Source organism: Mizuhopecten yessoensis, unplaced genomic scaffold (assembly GCF_002113885.1).
Source record: "Mizuhopecten yessoensis strain PY_sf001 unplaced genomic scaffold, ASM211388v2 scaffold7493, whole genome shotgun sequence".
NCBI classification, from domain to species: domain Eukaryota; kingdom Metazoa; phylum Mollusca; class Bivalvia; order Pectinida; family Pectinidae; genus Mizuhopecten; species Mizuhopecten yessoensis.
The window spans coordinates 532,201-547,968 of NW_018407075.1; the positions used below are offsets into that span (position 1 = coordinate 532,201).

At 34.9% G+C, this 15,768-nt stretch overlaps 1 protein-coding gene across 12 annotated transcripts in view; it reads right to left on the bottom strand.

Moving 5' to 3' along the window:
• The window catches only part of LOC110453732 (sodium/calcium exchanger 2-like), a 211,920-nt gene that overhangs the window by 125,085 nt on the left and 71,067 nt on the right, over positions 1-15,768 (bottom strand). The window contains exon 1 of one of the 12 annotated variants that reach the window (XM_021502828.1): positions 13,957-14,035. The exons of 10 other annotated variants lie outside the window; for them this stretch is intronic. The gene's annotated coding sequence lies outside the window, so the exon portion shown is untranslated. Of the gene's footprint in view, positions 1-12,802; positions 13,228-13,956; positions 14,036-15,768 lie in introns of those variants that run through there. One more of the 12 variants, XM_021502827.1, reaches the window with a different exon arrangement.

The following is a 15,768-nucleotide window of genomic DNA, read 5'->3' on the forward strand; positions in this document are numbered from 1 at the left end:
ACTCACGTAAAAACCTTCAACAGTAAACATATCCAATCGAAATAGCCTCACTCTAATTCCATTTCACAAAGGAGAAAATTTAAATACTACCATGTATAACTGGTTCTCGACAAAATCATTACGGTCAATTCTTGTGTATTTGTATGTGTGGCCTTTAGGTTTATCAAAAGATTACCACCAGCGACACCCAGTGAATTGAGATTTCCTAGTGACAAACCCATATTCCTGTTTAATGCAGTGTATCAAACTTACACAAACCTGATGAATTATTTCTCTTCTCGGCCTAATCGTTAGAAAAACTGCTTCCTATAAAAAATAGTGTCATTAAAATCCTATAATAGGTATAAATAGGTATCGGAGCTCCCCCAAAACTTGTCAATAATTAATCGAGAGATGATTGTGATCATATTATGAGGCAAACATTCATATCTTTTGAATAGAACTTGAGTTGAAGCCTTTTTGATTAAGCCTTGCACGTGTAAGTGATACTGTTATGCTGTCTTTCTTGTGCATTTTCATGGGTTGAATTGGCATTATTCTATATGTAAATGAAAACGACACCTGTCCGGTATATACCAAATCTACCGTGCAGGTATTGATAAAGTCCTCACCCTCTTTTGTTCCGCACAAATATCGATATGGAGAACGATTTTCTTCTTTTATTTAAAAACCTGCTGGAGGAGCAGTGTTTCTAAGCATACAATACCTGCTACCATTGAAAAATAAATGTTTACATGTCATACCAAGTTTTTCCTTAACAGACCAACTCTAATTACCCATGCAAGTGTTGACAGCCTTTTAAAAATCTATGCTGATTCAGGGCTACAGTTTGAGAGAAATCATTCTCTTACCCTGGACAGGGATATCCACCATTTTACCGGTGTGAGATTTTCTTATCTCACCCTAGGGTTGAGACAAGCTACACGCGCTCTTTGCACGTTCTCAACAATTGTATGGCGTCAAAGCAACAATACCATGACGTCACGGAAACAATACAATGACGTCATGTCGACAATTCAATCGCATCATATCAACATTGTCTTGCATTGATGGAACGGCAATATTATATAGATAAGAGGGTAAACAGGGTAAGAGAAAAATAATCATTCACCCCCTTGGGAGTGAGACAGGGGATCTCAACCCTCGGGGTAAGATCCCCCTGTCTCACCCCCAAGGGGGTGAATGATTCTATTATTCCTACACCATTGTTGTTTGTATTGTTCACGGTCTGGTCAATGCTTATACACTACAGCAGATTTTATGATGTTGTTTTTTTCAAATTGGAAGGAAATATAAGAATATGAGTTTTTTCATTATACTAAGATAATGCTGTCTATTAATTAACATTAATTTTTAAAACTTGAATAACCTAATTTTCAAGTAAAAATATGTAACCTGGTATCTTTATACCTCTTCAAATACATATTATTTACAGTTACTGAAACTCAAATGTAAAAGTAACTATTTTCATTTAAAACTTTCTTGAAAATAATAGGAACTTTTTGTAAATTGCAAGTTTTCTATATCATTAATTCATTAAAACTTTAAAGTAAAAAAATAAACTCTAAAAAAGTAGATTGAGGACTGGTCTCTTCTAGCTCTGTGAAATATGGGTGGCCTAAGCTATGTTCTGGTGTTCTATGGGTACTAAGTCTGAAGTTGACAAGACAATCTTAGAGTGCCCCAGGTACCATCACCCCACTGTACTTATACATAACCTCATTTGTATTCATTATTATAAATATGACCCTCCTCAATGACCCCCCACAGTGCCCCGTTGTTAACCAGTATTAAGGATTCTGTCCCTGACGTCATTGATTGTTGTGTTGAGGACCTAGGTTCCTTAAGGATCTTTACTGTGGAGACTGGATCGTTTACACCGATTATATATACTACTAACTGCCAACAATTCTGACACTTACTTTTCGCTATAAGTCACACACGATTTATTTCACTCAGTACATTTTGTCTATAAATACAACTCTTTCCTTTGAACGTGTATTGGGACGTATTGGGACGGTCAGCTCATCAGCTGTGATTCCTCAGGTACTCAACATCACAAACGATCGTGTATTAGATTACTAAGCACATCTGTAAACTGTTGACTAATATATATTTACTCCTTTAAACATATATTTTCCTCAACTTTAATTTGTCTTTCTGTAATTTTTTACTTTTTATATTGTAAGAATCTGACATATAAGACAAGAGGTCTATTGGGTCTGTATTGCTCACTGAATATTAACTACTTAATAAAAAGACAAGAGGTCCATTGGTCCTGTATTGCTTTCCTTTTAGTTTATACCTGCCATAATTACTGTATCTTATATATATATATGGTCCTACAAATTGATCCTATGTTAAACTCAAGATTCAAAGATAAAATAAAACAGGTGAAATATTTTACCATATTCTGGTTGTTATAATAGTTGAAACAATATGGAAACTCAGAAGTTTTTGATTCAGTTAATTAACACGTCCCTGGTTATTTGAAAGGCATTTTTTTTTTATAAAACTATATTTTCCACCCTTTAGCAACATGGAAATGGCCAAGTAAAAAGATAGCTGCCACACTTCATTTGTTCAAATTTTTCAGGTTTTTATTTGAACTCTAGTAAAAGTTATTTATCGACAATATTTCTCAGTATCATTTTCATATTAGGAAGACCAAACAAACTAACAAACAGCATTCAGATGTCAATAACTACTTCACTAATTAAGATGAAAATTACAATTTGTTTTGTTCTGATCAAATTTTCCACAATTTTTATTTTGGTATTTACATTTTAAATAGATAAATGCACAATAATGAAACCTCTCAGAAAGTTCTTGAATGTTGAGCAGTTTCTACTGTTCTTAGTCTCATAAAAATAATTTGTATGAAAATTCATTCTGGGTTATTCTACAAGATAGCTGATCTACAGAAATATCTTATATACCGGTATCATTATATAGCAACTTACTTAATTTGAAATAAATTTCAGAAATTTTATATTTCTCCAAGAATATTACGTAAAGTTAGTCTTGTAAAGTTTTCAATAGCTAATCTCATGAGGATAATGGTAAATACAGTTCATACAGTGCTGTATTATTTATTCATAACACCATTGTGTGGTGTATTCCATATGGACCACATTATGTACACAAACTTGGTAATTTTCTGATAATTTCATCAACTTCACACGCATGGATGGAACAGCCTTTTTCAAGTGTTCATTCCATGAGCCTGCTACAGGGCCATTACTCAGCAGTAATGGTGAAAAAGCTGTTCAATATGTATATTATTTACAATTCTAAATCTACAGTAATTGGTGATCTAAATATAGACATTCAATAACATTTGCTGTATTGTCAGTGCAAATTTACGATATTCCTCAAACTGTTTACCATCACCTAAATGTTCCTCGAACTGTTTACCATCACCTAAATGTTCCTCAAACTGTTAACCATCACCTAAATGTTCCTCGAACTGTTTACCATCACCTAAATGTTCGTCAAACAGTTTACCACCACCGAAATGTTTGTGAACTGTTTACCATCACCTAAATGTTCCTCAAACAGTTTACCATCACCTAAATGTTCGTTGAACTGTTTACCATGACCTAAATGTTCCTCAAACTGTTAACCATCACCTAAATGTTCCTCAAACTGCTTACCATCACCTAAATGTTCCTCAAACAGTTTACCAGCACCTAAATGTTCGTCAAACAGTTTACCAACACCGAAATGTTTGTGAACTGTTTACCATCACCTAAATTTTCCCCGTACTGTTTACCATCACCTAAACGTTCCTCGAACTTTTTACCATCATCTAAATGTTCGTCAAACTGTTTACCATCGCCTAAATGTTCGTTGAACTGTTTACCATGACCTAAATGTTCCTCAAACTGTTTACCATCCCCTAAATGTTCCTCAAACTGTTTACCATCCCCTAAATGTTCGCTGAACTGTTTACCATCGCCTTAATGTTCGTTAAACTGTTTACCATCACCTAAATGGTCCTCGAACTGTTTACCATCACCTAAATTTTCCCCGTACTGTTTACCATCACCTAAATGGTCCTCAAACTGTTTACCATCACCTAAATGTTTTTTGAACTGTTTACCATCGCCTAAATGTTCGTTGAACTGTTTACCATCCCCTAAATGTTCGCTGAACTGTTTACCATCACCTAAATGTTCGCTGAACTGTTTACCATCACCTTAATGTTCGTTAAACTGTTTACCATCACCTAAATGTTCGCTGAACTGTTTACCATCACCTAAATTTTCCCCGTACTGTTTACCATCACCTAAACGTTCCTCAAACTGTTTACCATCCCCTAAATGTTCCTCGAACTGTTTACCATCTCCTAAATGTTCGTCAAACAGTTTACCAACACCGAAATGTTTGTGAACTGTTTACCATCACCTAAATGTTTGTTGAACTGTTTACCATCACCTAAATTTTCCCCGTACTGTTTACCATCACCTAAATGGTCCTCGAACTGTTTACCATCACCTAAATTTTCCCCGTACTGTTTACCATCACCTAAATGTTCCGCAAACTGTTTACCATCACCTAAATGTTTGTTGAACTGTTTACCATCACCTGAATGTTCCTCAAACTGTTTACCATCACCTAAATGTTCATTGAACTGTTTACCATCACCTAAATTTTCCCCGTACTGTTTACCATCACCTAAATGGTCCTCGAACTGTTTACCATCACCTAAATGGTCCTCGAACTGTTTACCATCACCTAAACGTTCCTCAAACTGTTTACCATCCCCTAAATGTTCGCTGAACTGTTTACCATCACCTAAATGGTCCTCGAACTGTTTACCATCACCTAAATTTTCCCCGTACTGTTTACCATCACCTAAACGTTCCTCAAACTGTTTACCATCCCCTAAATGTTCGCTGAACTGTTTACCATCGCCTTAATGTTCGTTAAACTGTTTACCATCACCTAAATGGTCCTCGAACTGTTTACCATCACCTAAACGTTCCTCAAACTGTTTACCATCCCCTAAATGTTCCTCAAACTGTTTACCATCACCTAAATGTTCGTAGAATTGTTTACCATCACCTAAATGTTCGTTACTGTCACGTGAAATGACACCAGTGATTCCATTGCATTCATAGCCCTATGAATGCAAATCTTCTGGTAGTGTTTAAATAAAAACTTGCAATGGAAATGTAACTGATATGATGTCATGAACTCACCACATCCCAGTGAACATTTGTAATGTGGTCATTCCTTCACTATATCAGACTTCCTCTCTTGACCACAGACATATGAACATTTCGTTCGTGAGTTGATGGCAGTACTACTGTGTCAATATCTCTGATGGTTAGTTGACCATTTCCATCTCCTTACAGTTCTGCATCCCTATTGGCAATATTTGGATTTTTTTAAAAACAAGACGCCTAATGGGCCTGCATTGCTCACCTGGTATTAATCTCACACTTGTAATCTTAAAAGCGGACTAAAATACAGCTACAGGCAGAATATCAGTGTGACCTTGAATGACAAACAATGACATTAGGTTGAAAGTGTGTCAAGGTCATTCATTTGAACAAATTTGGGAGCCCTGATTGCTACAGGCCAAATATCAGTACCCTGGACCTTTTGGTTATTGAGAAGAAGTTGTTTAAAGATTTTAAACATATTTGACCCCTCTGACCTAGAATATAAGTCAAGGCCATGTATTTGAACAAACTTGGAAGCCCTTTATCCCAGCATGTTTCAGGCCAAATATCATCACCCTATGCTTATTTGTTATTCAGAAGTTGTTTAAAGAATTTAACATATTTGGCCCCTGTGACCTTGAAAATGGATGAAGGTCATTTATTTGAACAACTTGGTAGCCCTTCATCCAAGCATGCTACTGGCCAAATATCATCACCCTATGCTTATTTGTTATTCAGAAGTTGTTTAAAGAATTTAACATATTTGACCCCTGTGACCTTGAAAATGGATGAAGGTCATTTTTTAGCAAACTTGGTAGCCCTTCATCCCAGCATGCTTCTGGCCAAATACCATCACCCTAGGCATTTTGGTTACTGAGAAGAAGTTGTTTAAAGTAAAATGTTGACGACGGACGGNGAGCATGTTACAGGCTTCGGGCCAGGTGAGCTAAAAATGAAACAAATTTATCAATACCATACTGCCATTTTTGGAAATGAACAAAATATGATACGCAATGGAAAAAGTGATGAAACATTTTAGAGAAATGCAAAAGATGCATTATCTCATAATCTGCGTTATTCTGACAGTGACACCAAGAGAGTGTCCAATTAAAACACATGATGTGACATGCAGGAAAACATTGAGCTGGATGTTTTGTAAGTGTACCCAAATTGACCGATATTGAATGTGTGCCTAGGATACATTGTACTAGGATAGACCAGCTGGATAAATCTCTACACCTCTGGGCAATGCAGTCACGTACTTGTCATTGAAAGCTGCTCCGCTATCATTTCAGCGAGGCTGTCTTCCCCATTATGACACTAATTTCCCAGGACTACAATTCAATGATTACACACTGGGAGAGATAGATCAGGAATCGGGACCCAAACCAATACCATTGGTAAACCTTACAGTGACATAATCCAAGTCCAGCCACATTGATGAAATAACCAGTCGGCCAGGTCAAAGTATGCTCCTATAGCTTGCTGATCACAGGCTCGTCAGTTACAGAGTGGTCATTGGTCAGACTGTATCGTCTGACCATCGTCTGACCGCCATCATGGGGGATTCATTTGTTAGTGTGCTGTCTTATAAGTACACCTCCTAGGCAGGGAATCAAACGTTTTTTCCCAGAAATTGTTATTCTTTATCACCATAGATCAAAGTCTGTGCCAAGAACCACAATTTGGACACGTCAACTCATGTCATGTGAAACAGATCATGACGATTATAGAATCATGAAAGCTTTCCAATTAAATGGAAAATATAATTATACTCCTGAGCAACAAATAAATATAATTTTACCTCAGGTGGGAAATTCAAAGGGTTGGTATCCCATAGTAGATGGCCACAGGTTCCAGCAAAAAATATGACTTTCTATTTAAACTACCAAAGACCTAATGAAGAAATACATTCAAAAGTAGAAAGCTAGGTCACAAGAAGAACAACAGCAATCTACACAGACATTGGTTCCAAGAAATACCATGACATTCTACACTGACACTCGGTCCTAATAAATACTGTGACATTCTACACAGACACTGGGTCCCAAGAAATACCATGACATTCTACACAGACACTGGTCCCAAGAAATACCATGACATTCTACACAGACACTGGGTCCCAAAGAAATACCATGACATTCTACACAGACACTGGTCCCAAGAAATACCATGACATTCTACACAGACACTGGGTCTAAAGAAGTGCATCTAAAACCTTAGACAATCTACAGCGATGCTAGTTTCTAAGTAATACCATAACATATTTACTTAAACTAATATAAAAGTCCCAAAAAAGAGCTAATTGTGAAATCCTTCACAGCAGCCCTCCGGCCCCCAATCAAGGATATACCTCTATCTAGAGAATGTTACCCAAATATACATGGACGTTCTGCTTTAAATTTACATACTGCGAAATCAAATATTTTGTGGGGCCTAAATATCCCTAAAAAACACAAATTCCTGGGTGCACGAATTCGTGAATTATGAGTACTCACCAAAATGAAGAATAGCTTTAATTCAAACTTGAAATTACTTTGAGGACCTATGAATTAATGGATAAAGAGTATGTATGAAATCAACAAAATTAAAAACCCACAAAAATTAGTGACTTCACAGTACACATGTTTGGTGTCATTTATACTACCTTTAAAATCAAATGGAACATGGGGTTCACACAAATGATTTTGTTTGTATGATTTGTTTGGGTTGTTCATCCTATAACAGCTATGGTCATTTAAGGACGTGCCAGGTTTTGGTGGTGAAGGAAAGCTGCAGTACCCGGAGAAAAACCACAGACCTGCAGCCAGTACCTGGCAACTGCCCCACATAAGTCTCGAACCTGTGACCCAGTGGTGGAGGGCTAGTGGTAGCAGCTTACCACTCGGCCACCGCGGCCCCTCACACTATTGAAGACATAGAATAATGAACATGACTGATGATGAATTTCTCTCTCCAAATTATATTTCTATGTAAACTGTTGAGACTGAAATACAATGCGATGCAAGTATGACTCTAAATTCTGCCATTAACTGCTTTACATCATACAGATGTAATAATCTATAAGACATATGGTTGACCTTGGATGACCTTTAGAGAGGATTGGACGACCAGAGACAAATTCGCCTTCATGAGATTGCAATAGGTTTCTACCCCAACCAGGATACGCTAATTGAGATTCCCACTAATGACGACTCGGATGATAAACCTACCATAAATGGGCGACACTTATATTGTTTCCATTAGGAGTTTGTCCAGTAAATCGGGTCATCCCTTGTTACTACTTGTTATCTATGCTAAACATCTCCAATGTAATTAGTTAACATATCTGTATTGATTTAGCTCCATTTCTGACATGTAATCAACAACCAATCACCGCCCATAAAAGGACGACGTTTCACAGCGTCCTTTATAGCACACTCTCTGCACCGTCGGAACCTAGTTATGACCATGAAATATTAAACACATCTTTCTAATTAGTGTTTGAACTTTAGAGCACTATAGATTATACCAATCATGTAATTACATATCGTGTGGGTTTTTTCATAAATCATCAAAAAAAAAAAAAAAAAAAATTGTCGAAAAATTAATTTACTTCAATTTCTGCTGAGATAAATGCACATCCGACGGCAAAAAAAAAATATATTCCTTTATGTTGAAAGAGTACATGTCCATTTAATGCAAACCTCGAACCATCACAGATTTTGGTGTGGGCTTGTAGATTTTTGAGTCCTCAGAAACTGCTGCTGTGATGTCATAACAATTTTGCTGTAACGAAAGATTTATTAAAACTGTAACTCAGCTGTCAGTCCCTGTTTTCCTCGGTCGCATTTGTAAGTAACTTTCACAATTTTACCAAGGTAACCATATATTATGTACCAACATCCCAGGAGGTTGTCAAACCAATATTTGAGCTGCTTCTCTAATCAAAATGTCATTGAAACAATATCTACCCGACTACTAACTTTGGTGTTCCTATTCCTACCATGATCAGCTTGTATAAATCATAGGTGTCTACCATTAAACCTCCAATGAGGGGAAAAGTGTGTGAAAACGCTACGGTTACTTTGCTCAATTTATCTTTCCCTTTTTATGTATCAAAATAACTCCCAAAAAGCATTCATTTGCTTCATACACACTCGTTATAAACATTGCACACACCCTGCAGTAACTAGGAGATCACTTGACCACAGGATGTAGATTTTGAGTTTGCGTTTGAGTTTTGACTTGAATGAGGGAGTTTCGAGGGTGATTGGTAAATTTTGGTCAAAAATTGAAAAAAAGGGAGTCATGAATAAATGGCAATATTTTCTTGTTTGAAAAATAATATCCAAGCTAAATTTCTAAAGAACATCGAGTGCCTAGCAAACAATAAACTATCAGTTCAAGTTATCAGAAGAAAGTTTTGAAATTCAGAAAATACAGATCTCCCATTACTAAATTTTAAAATCTAAGCAGATTAAATTTCAATTGTAAATATTTTTCACAATAAACCAATGCATCTTTTCAAGACATGATCTTGTATCAGATAATTAATGTGACATGATCTTGTATCAGATAATTGATGTGACATGATCTTGTATCAGATAATTGATGTGACATGATCATGTATCAGATAATAAATGTGACATGATCTTGTATCAGATAATTGATGTGACATGATCTTGTATCAGATAATTAATGTGCCATAATCTTGTATCAGATGATAAATGTGACATTATCTTGTATCAGATAATGTCACATTTATCATCTGATACAAGATCGTGTCACATTTATTATATGATACATGATCATGGCAGATTAATTATCTGATAAAAGATAATGTCACATTGTTTATCTGATACATGAGCATGTCACATTTATTATCTAATACATGATCATGTCGCATCAATTATCTGATACTAGCTAATGTCACATTATTTATCTGACACAAGATCATGTCACATCGATTATCTGATACAAAGTCATGTCACATTTATTATATGATACATGATCATGGCACATTTATTATTTGATACATGATCATGGCACATTAATTGCTGATACAAGATAATTTCACATTTATTATCTGAAACAAGATTATGGCACATTTATTATCTGAGACATGATCATGTATCAAATAATAAATGTGCCATAATCTGGTATCAGATAATAAAGGTGACATTATCTTGCATCAGATAATTGATGGGACATGATCTTGTATCAGTTAATTAATGTGCCATAATTTTGTATCAGAGAATTGATGTGACATGAGCTTGTATCAGATAATGTCACATTGTTTATCTGATACAAGATCGTGTCACATTTATTATCAGATACATGATCATGTTACATTTATTATCTGAAACAAGATTATGGCACATTAGTTGTCTGATACAAGATCAGGGCACATTAATTATCTGAGACAAGATCATGTCACATAGATTATCTGATACATGAGCATGTCACATTTATTACCTGATACATGATCATTTCACATCAATTATCTTGATACATGATAATGTCACATCAGTGATCTGATACAAGATCGTGTCACATTTATTATATGATACATGATCATGGCAGATTAATTATCTGATACACGATCATGTCACATTTATCATCTGATACAAGATTATAGCACATTAAATATCTGATTCAAGATCATGTCACATTAATTATCTAATACATGATAATGTCACATCAGTGATCTGATACAAGATACTGTCACATTTATTATCAGATACATGATCATGTTCCATCAATAATCTGATACAAGATCCTGTCAAATTAATTATCTGATACACGATCATGTCACATCAATAGTCTGATACGAGATCATGTCACATCGATTATCTGATACAAAACCATGTCACATTTATTACCTGATACATGATAATATCACATCAATTATCTGACACAAGATCATGTCACATTTTTTATCTGATACATGAGCATGTCACATTTATTAGCTGATACATGATCATTTCACATTGATTATCTGATACATGATTATGTCACATCAATAATCTGATACAAGATCTCGTCCCCTCAATTATCTGATCCAAGATCATGTCACACCAATTATCTGATACACGATCATGTCACATTTTTTATCTGATACATGATAATATCACATCAATTATCTAATACAAGATAATGTCACATTATTTATCTGATCCAAGATCATGTCACACCAATTATCTGATACAATATCATGTCACATTTATTACCTGATACATGATCATGGCACATTTATTATTTGATACATGATCATGTTACATTTATTATCTGACACATGATCATGTCACCTTAATTATCTGATACATGGTCATGTTACATTTATTATCTGAGACATGATCATGTATTAGATAATAAATGTGACGTGATCATGTATCAGATAGTTAATGTGACATGATCTTGGATCAGATAAATAATGTGACATTAGCTAGTATCAGATAATTGATGTGATATTATCATGTATCAGGTAATAAATGTGACATGCTCATGTATCAGATAATTAGTGTGCCATGATCTTGTACCAGATAATTGATGTGACATGATGTTGTATCAGATAATTTATGTGACATGATCAGGTATGTATCAGATAATACATGTGACATGATCATGTCACCTTAATTATCTGATACAACATCATGTCACATCAATTCTCTGAGCCAAGATAATGTCACATTTATTATATGATACATGATCATGTCTCAGATAATAAATGTGACATTATCTTGTATCAGATAATTAATGTGACATGATCTTGTATTAGATAATTGATGTGACATGATCTTGTATCAGATAATTAATGTGCCATGATCTTGTATCAGATAATTGATGTGACATTATCATGTATCAGATAATTAATGTGACATGATCATGTATCAGATAATTTATGTGACATGATCTTGTATCAGATAATAAATGTGACATTATCTTGTATCAGATAATTGATGTGACATGATCATGTATCAGATAATTGATGTGACATGATCAGGTATCAGATAATTATAAATGTGACATGATCTTGTATCAGATAATTGATGTGACATTATCTTGTATCAGCAATTAATGTGCCATGATCTTGTAAAAATCTATGCAAAAATTCCAATGTTTGTCATTTGTCTAAGCTGTCAGGGGAATCATTGTGACTCCCATCTCTACGGGTCCCAGGGCAATATACCACACATTAATGTCAATATATGAATATTCATGACACAATTTGTGATAATATGGCAAGCATTATATAGAAAATATAATCTGCTTTATATAATTGCAGTAACTTGCGGTGCAGATTCTTTGGTGTTGACGAAAATGGCCGTTATATGTAGTGCTGTGGCCATAAACAGAAAGCTCACTGATTTGTGTCTAGTGAGGCGTGAACAGTCCTGAATGTCAGAGTGTCAGTAACATTAACACTGGTCTGTCACTGTGGTCCCTGATATTACAATATCTACGGATGTCTTAACCTGGATTTTATAGGTGTAGGGCACCACGTACTGCATGGAGACGCTCCCTCCCATCAAATTGCTTACTCTAGACAGTACCTATAGACTGATGGGCGTTATCTATATAATAGATACATATATAAACATCTCTATCAAACGGATACGGAACAATTAACAAATACTAAAACTTACCTCTACACGACCAACAATATTAAATCGCAAACGAATTATTTTTTTCCCACGAATAAAACACCATCACAAAATGTCCATAACATTTAAACGCATATACTGTTGTGAAGTATTTAAAGTACACAGCAAAACATAGAACTCCACAACGATCCTGGCCTGCTGTTTAATCCTTTCTTTGAGCATTCAATGTCTCCTCGAGTGTTTGATCATACAGCACAACTAACACTGAGCCACGTTGGGACGGAGCCACACTCACAGACAGTTAATATTTAAATGTCCCGGGGATCTGTCCAACACTCTGCCCATTCAATCCGCGAAAAAATTCCAATTTGGGTGAAAGAGAATAAGTATTTAATGTTTATAGCATTGTTGTTTTAAAAGGTGAAGTGTCTAGGTGACCATACATGTGAAATCCAGTCCGCATTTGAAAGCCCTCTGCCAAAAATACCTTTGCTTACGTCAAACCATGTGGGTGATTATATGCTTTCATAAGCCGTTAAGTTTTATTTGTACGACAGATCACAGCAAGTCCAATGCATAAAGAGAAACTTAAATATAATCTCAACCTGTGTAGTTATACTGAGAGTTCACGAAGTGAGTTATTCATTATTAAATGCTCAAGTCTGAGGTTACAATGGGTTCATTTATCGCCATGTATGTAATTAAAGAAAATGTGATTTAATGATGAGAAATATATAGAAAACACATACCAAGCGGTGATTCAATAATAGCAGTAACTCAAAATACAGACATCATACAAGCCATCATTCAATAATGGAAATAAGAACTGAAATTGAGTCAGTAAGTAATGATTCAACAACAGAAGTTACATAGCAATAGAGAGGACAAGCCAATATCACGATTTGTTATTAGGTTCCCTGTGGGTTTTTAATATTTGTATGTTACTGTATGTTTACCACGTATGGTAGGCCCAATGCCACCATAATGACTCTTCATTATAATACAAGGCAAAGTATTGTGAGTTATAAGTACATGACAAGTCCCTAACCTAAGGAAACTAGAACTCTGCCCCGAGAAATTAGTTTCAGTGTAATTGATAACGTTCTATAAATAGTTTCAATGACTTTGTTTCTATGAATAACAACATGCAGTGACCTTTGAACCATGAACTCATCTAAGGTATATAATTGTCATACCTGAAATCAAAATCTCTATTAAGAAATGAGGCGGCAAGAGTGAGGACACTGAATCGTTTCATGACTCTCTATAAGTGACCCTGGCCTTGACCTTTGAACCCTGAAACACAAAAATGTCTGAGGTATTATCATACCTAACCTTTGGATACATTCTTATCAAAATCCATCAGGAAATAAAGTACCATTGAAATCAGTGCAGTACTTAAGGAGGTATATTGTGAACATAATGTTTTTCAACAAAAGGACATAACTATACATAAATATGTAGGTAGCTTCATTCCTTGTTAAAAGAAATACACTTTCTGTTGTAATATTGAAATTTAGATTGCAAGTTTGGTCAGGCATTCAGCGAGGACTTTGGTAATAAGTAAACACCAAGAAAAAAGTTCCATTACAATCCAATGGTTCCTGCAAAAGACAGCACCTAGAAACCATCAGCCAATCACATCACAATCTCATCAGCCTCATTGAATATGCATGAAAATTTCACTGAAAATCTAACTCGAGAAAAGAATTATGGTAGCAAGTACTTCAGGCAATTTTCATGAGAATCTCATGATTTCTTCAAAAGATATTATCCAGAATCTATCAGCTTATAAGATCACATCAGGCTTACATGTGTATGTACCAGTTTCGTATGTGCAGGAAGTTTCATGAAAACCAAAGCATTGTTTTAGGTGTTATTGCAAAGAAACCAACTGTTAAAATGGCCACTAGTGGCTTTATTGAATTTCAGATCTAACTGAAAATCAAACTTGAGTAGGCAATTCAAACGATAAGTACTTGTAGAAGATTTCATAAATCAAATAATTCATTAAGGTAATAGGATTGTGTCACCATTTCTCAGTAGAATTTCTTCAAATTTTGTAGTTATATTGCTTTAAAGTAAAGAAAATTTTCTGCCACAAAAAAAAATATAGGTTGTCAGAATTTTAAGGATTTTAAATGGAAATTTAAGTAGAAAAGAGTGAATTTTGAAAAAAAAATGAAATACACAATATTTTTACAAAATAATGTCAATAAAAATGATACTGACATAAATTAGTATTGCATTAATGTATATGAATTTAATAAATGCTGAAATTGTAAAAAATTAATTCTCTATACACGATATAAAAATTGACATTTTATAATAAAACCATATACACATAGTAATTGCAGGTAAGAGTTATCGCTCTTGAAAAACTTCACAGTAGGGAAATAGGTAGCCGGTTTCCTGAAGTACAGAAAAATGGACACATGTGTCTCATTGAAAAAAACCACCTGAATTAATGCCTGGATTGCTTTGAAATACTTTAATATCAAGAGAACACAGTATTCTGTCAATAATAAACATACAATATTCATCAGTTTACTATTTATACACAACAAAAACGATGAAACAACAGTTTACCTGTTTATTACAATTCGAGATATTTAAATGAGGCAGATAGCAAGATAAAAGAAAATACAAACTTATACTTTGGCGTATCAGGGGCTTCTCACTCAACACAATAAGCTAACTATATACAATACTACAAAAACAAACATGTACTGACGAGGTAGCCTCCTAAGCAAAGAAAGAGGCCACAAGGAAAAACAAAAAATATATTCTCAGCAATATATTTTAAGTAGGCCAGACAATTAACTCTTGAGCGATTCAAGACAGGCCGAAAGTAAATATCTAGTGAAAGTTCTTGAGCGATTCAAGACAGTATACATGTAGATATCTAGAGAAAACCCTTGAGCGATTCAAGAGCTGCATATAAGATAGAACGTTCTTGAGCGATTCAAGACAGTATACATGTAGATATCTAGAGCAAACCCTTGAGC